The sequence below is a fragment of the Manduca sexta genome, chromosome 28, assembly GCF_014839805.1.
Source record: "Manduca sexta isolate Smith_Timp_Sample1 chromosome 28, JHU_Msex_v1.0, whole genome shotgun sequence".
Taxonomy (NCBI): Eukaryota; Metazoa; Arthropoda; class Insecta; order Lepidoptera; family Sphingidae; genus Manduca; species Manduca sexta.
Window position 1 is genome coordinate 9,067,938 of NC_051142.1, and position 6,312 is coordinate 9,074,249.

A 6,312-nucleotide genomic window follows, 5' to 3' on the forward strand; every position below is an offset into this window, starting at 1 on the left:
CTTATTTTATAATATAAAACTAGTTTAAAAAATAATTAAAAAATGTTTATGTTATCCCCCTGCTATAAACTACTCTTCAATAAAAGTAAAGTAAAAATCAGTAGAGATTTTTAAAGACTATCCCAATTAGTAAATTACTGAAAAAAATAGTTGTTAGCCATAAGCCTACATAAAAAAGCAGAGCATTCGACAAACTATTCTTAGAGAGCCTGAAGTGACGATAATCGACTAGCTTGGAAATAGCTGACAGCTTATCGTTGACACAAAGTAGTGGCGAGACGGAGCGCTGGCGGACGGCGGCGCGGGCGGTAGAATGCCCTGGCATTCACCGTCCTAGACTAGATCCACTTAATCATTCGCAGCTCTAAAGTAGATTCTCAAAATTTGTTTCATTCCCTTATTTTTATGTTTAACTGGATCATATCTCCTAAGGCTACTGTTATCTTAGGTCTGAAAAAGTAAATTAAAATAGAAATATCGAATTAGATTTATGAGTCACAGTGAGGTAAAGCCACGTTGTTGAAAATCCGTCTACAGCACGCATAGATCAACTAGATCAGCTTTATACCACTGCACCATATATTTTGTTTATCATTTGGCTAGAATGATGCCGAAGATCTTTATCATAGAGATGACTCTTTGATCCATGAGGATCCAGTATTGAGAAAATTTATACAACCGAAACGTGATTTTATAATAAGTATTTTAATAGTTTATTGATAAGGTACTGATCTGCATCCATATATGAATATGTGAACTAATTACTAAAATAAAAATGTACAAGCCGAAACAGTTATAAAACATGACTTCCCTCCCTTCTCTAGAATACGTTTTTTTTATAATACGCTAGAAATACAATCGGTGTTTTTTAACTTTAAAAATATTTGAATATAGAAATACTTCGATCACTACTACCTTTCCTAAAACGCATCGTACCGTCGGGAAATGATACACGGACACGTGCATTAAATAATTATTTCATTTATATATACCATGTATAATAGATATTCGTTAGAAATTAAATAATTTCTCTTGGTTATACGACCACACTTTACTTGGAAGTTAATCTATTACAATCTAAATAACTGATAAGCAACGAAATACACCACTTCCGTTGACTCTTGCCAGAATTATACTAACCTGCCTTGCCTAATGAATATAGATTACAGGCTAACTCCGACAGAAATCGCAAGGAACGTTTTTGGTTGTTTTATTGTCATTTAATCAATTTAACAATAATAAAGCAGAAGATAAAATAAAGTCATATTAATTGATCAAAGATGTAACCGATAAGAAACACCATACACTGAGTTATGTCTGTTGTTTCATTAACACAAATAAATAAAAAAATAGTAAAAAAAAATCTCGTGATTATTTTTCAAACATTGTATTATGGCTATTGGCGCTCTGAGCAATAATTTTGAGAAACAAGTACCTGAGTGCTGGTTTATCAATAAGAAATAGACATGAATTTATTAGAATATTTCAATGTTTATTTTTTTGACTAAAAGATAGTGTGTTTGTGTGCTGATCATTAAATACAGTGAATGGTCAGAAGAGACATCTATACTATTCTAAATATACTTGAATTATTATCTAATCGTTGTCAATCAAAGTATAGTTTAGAAAGGTAATTTGAATACTTATCTCATTATGATATAATTAACAAAGTGTATAACGTAAAGTTATTAGAATTGTAACAGTTTTTAGAGCTCCGTACATCAAATCCTACAGGAACACTTTTGTCGGTTTGTCTCTCTTTTCTGTCAAGACTCTTCTTTTCAGGAACGCATATATTATAGCAATCAAGTTGAAATCTATATCAAATATTGTAGAAAAGTCAAAATTTGTTTTTTTTGTTTAATTGTTTTACATGCATGACTTTAGATACATACTTACCTAGATTATAACCATTATTGTAAAATTTTCTTAATTAAATATATAATATTAATATTACCGTTAATAATATTTTCGTATATTTTGCGATTTCATAAGGGAATCAAAACCTATAGGGTACTTCTCGTAGACCCGGAAACATAAAATTTGGCAAGAAGCAATGCCTTATATCACATGTAAAGGAAAATCGGAAAACCGTACATACGCATTTTAATAACAAAGAATAAGGATTTACTACTACAAAGTTATTGTTTGCGGTTAATGTAATAACCGTGTCTAGGGATGGAACCGCAAAGTTATATTTGTCAAGTTAGATACCTTACCTACAAGTTTGTACAGAATCCTCGGTGCGCAAGTCCAATTCGCACTTGTCCGGATTCAATAATAAGTACGAATATAAAATCAATTGCCCGTTATAAAAATAATTCAAGCACAGTCACGGAAGCAATTATAAGTCATCATTACAACACAACACTGGCTATCGGTATTTAAAACTCTTTCGGGTCAGCGTTTATGGGCATTTCCGCCTTTTATCCCTTTTAATGACGGTTCGAACTTTATCTTCCGAATTCGGTGTGATAATTGTGTAAATTCCTTCCGCGGTTATGTGTATTAAGGTCTGTCGGCCCTCGCATCCCTCTGCGAATACAATAACCAAACTGTCCGTCAATGCTGATAACGCCATGGTATTTGTTTCACTAAAGTGTTCCCTGTCAAGATAAATAGAGGGAGGCAAACCAAAACGGATTCGATGAATAGCTTATATTTGTTATTTTCCTCTTTGACGGCAGTGTATGAATAGTTTGTGCGTTATGAAATGTTTAATTGTGTTGGGAGTTTTTAATTTAAAATTTAATTGATTGTGTTAAAATACGTTTTGATTGAATTGCACAATTTCACCATAAAATTACTTAAACAATATTCTAAAGTGTTCTAAAGTAATTTATTCATTATTCTAAAGTGGTATTAGCCAAGAAAAACTATTTCTTTTAAGGAATTCAAGATAGGACCGACTACTATGTTAGTAATTAATCATTAAATAACAGAGTAGATTCTTTTATACATTCATTTAACTAAAAGTGTTTCTTTTAAAATATTATTTACTCTATATGTCATCCTTTAATCGCAATTATTAATATTTTCTACTTTATCTCACTACCAATACATTCAAAATAGAAAACATTCCATAGATATTTTTAGTTAAAAAGACAGTAACAGTAGCATACAAATGCATGTAAGTACGGAGCTAGGAGTATCCAAGTGACGTCTAGACGGTAGACAGTGAACTATGTCGGCATCCGCTCTCCGCACACAACGACAGTCGGCGCGCAATTCGTCAAGAGACCGCGCCAACGTAACGAGAGCCCCGGTACTCACTTTGTTCACTGACGAAAATAAAAAACATAAAATTCAAAACAAGCGAGCGATACGAAACCCTGATATCCAGCGAACGTTATTGATAGTGTCTGAAATATGCTCCGTCATTTTATCTGCAGCTCAAACGAGCTACGTTGTTAGCCCAAGATGTATTGTACGGATAAATTGGGATGAGATGTATCCTCAGCTCCGTTCGTTTGCGACATCGAAACTACATATGAATGGTCGACTTGCGAACATAAGATACACTTGCGTTTTTTAAAGATACCTTTTCAGAAATAAAATGAGATTTCAGAAGCATAAGGTAGCGTTGGCCGTCTGCCATGAGACGGGCTTAAAGAAAATTTATTGGCCACAAAATGTTTGCCTCAGCACAGCGAAGCCGGCCCTTCGGGATGCTCTGGTTAGATTACAGTTTTGTTAATATGAAATGGTATGCCGCGGTGTACGATTTCCCATGAGAATTAAATAGACGCATTTCATATATTCCGCTAGGCTGAGCCCCAACTTTGCAGGGATCAGTTCATGTCACCTTTGATAATAGAACTTAGTGAGACGTATGTGTGAGAAAATATATTACCCAAAGCGCCCGCAACTTAAATTCCATTAATACAACCCTTCGCAATGGCATCATAAATTGTTAAAGTTTATTTTATGATTGCTGTTTAATTTCAACATTTAAGTATAGGTACTTTCGCTCGCTTTGCTTATTAAATTAGGAAAGCTGGAGGGAGTTAGTGGCCGGGTGATGCTGCTAAACCTTAGATTTAACACATACGTACTTTATTGGAAAAACTACATGACATTATCGCTTTGCCCAAAAAAAAATTGAGATTTTAATATCAATACTACTTACCCCCTAAATATATAACAGAAATGTTGTCGATTACTAAGATAACTATAGAAAAAGTTAGCCACTTCGCGGGGTAAGGGAACCGTTTTTTGGCTATTTCAAAGAGCGTAGTTTGCAAACGTCTTAGGAGTTTCCAGACAATCTCGGCAAATGGTGTCATTAGTTGAATGCGTACCAGGTCGTGGCCATGTAACGAGCGGCTTTGCGCCCTGGCCGCCAGAGCGCGCGATCATTTAACAATTTGAATAATACATGAACATCCTAGGGACCCGGGGCGCTCGACGCCCCGCGCCTGATAGAGCCCCTGTGATCAGGTGTTTTAAATACAAACTTACTGCACGTACTCCATGCGGCTATATCTGCCCCACAGTCACAATGATTAATATCACTTCGATAAGCTCAGTACAACAGACAGAACAACAGTTTTCTCACAAGCGCTATGATTAATCAAGGGTAGAAATGATAGATGCCAGCCACCGGCGACTATAAATCATCTAGACCGAACTCTAACGAGTGAATTCTATAATCTATCCGCAGCCCGAAACCCAGTGTACAAAAGGTCCGTTTATTATAACTCACTCGTATCCATTGCTTATTAACTTAAACTACGCCACTTACTCATACCATGTATTGAATATGTAATCAAATAGAATTACGTATATATCATTATTAAAATATTTTTGCATTCTGTACGTCAACAAATTTTGCTATAAAATACTTAAACCATTTTAGAAAAAATTGCATTGATAATAAGACCCCGAAAATAAATGAAGAAAAATCCAAAATTTTAATTCAAAACAGAATTTTCCCTTTGACTTACGACATATCTGTACTGCTTGTCAGTTGTCAACTCGTCCGTCATTTGAGTGAGGTCGCCTTTTTGCACGGTTTCATCCGTGACTTTTTAATACACTCGAAATGTAGAATAACGCACCATTTTGTACAAGTTTACCGAACAGAACGTAAATGAATGAAGTCCAACAAAAAGAGCCATTATCTCCGTTCCAGTTTCAGTAAAGAGAGCGTTTTTGTACATGGCAAAAGGAACGGCTCGGAGGGAAATGGTAACTTATTAATTCGACAGTAGAGTGTGCATTGTTCGTGAACGGGCGTCAATAGCACAGTGACGATGGAAGCGTCATAACCGCACTGCGGTCAGCCGTCTCCCGCTGGCTATGTCCAAAATGTTGCACACCCCTTCCATCTAGCCGATATTTACAAGATTGTTCCTTATAAATACATGATTAAAATACTCAATCACTCGAATTAATGAACATACAAGTTTCATATTACGTTGAGATTGTTTTACAGCAATCAGCTTCACAAATTAGCCAAATATAAAGCTACTAATATACTTTGATTGAGATTTCCTTTTAAATTCTATAATATAAATATTTATGTAATTACCTAATTAGTAGTAAACACAAAAAGGACGTAAATGAATAAATAGAAACTATAAGTTCCCCTAAAACTTGTTCTAAATGATATGAAATGAAAATGTTGAAGCAACTATCAGTTTTATAGTAATTGTAGGAATAGAGAATGTTAACAGCTCGCTGTCGCCATATGTGTCGTGATTCAAGCACAAAAAGTTGACACCATCCGCGCAACGTCTCGCATAAACAGATATTAAATGATATTTTATGTCGTTCGCAGAGGTTGTTTCTGAAAGACTGAAAGTGAGCATCATTCGTCGCGGCGGGTCGGGACAGGTGTTCACAGAACAAACAAATAAAGTAAAAATCTGACTTTCATTCTTCATTACCATAGAGATCCGCGCACATTTACTGCAGCCGCATAATGAATTATTTACCGCATACGTGTCTTGTTTAAGTATGTTTCATTATAAACCTGAAGCTGCTTTCGACAAGCCGCAAGATAGCACCGATCCACATATATTTACACTCTCAAGTCTACACTTGGGAAGATAAATGATAAATAAAGCTTTAGGCTTTGTAAGAGCATTTATATACTCCAGGCTTTTACTTAAATTGTTTGAGAATAAGATAAATACGCAACAGATTCATTTACACATATTTATTCCGTCATTGAGGAGGGATCTGGATGTAAATTAAAGAAATGAAACGAACGCGCCCAAAAATCTTTTTGAATATTTGATATAATAATACTCGGAAGACTAGGACACGGTAATAAACATGGTGGATTGTGGTGTAGCTGTTACAAAT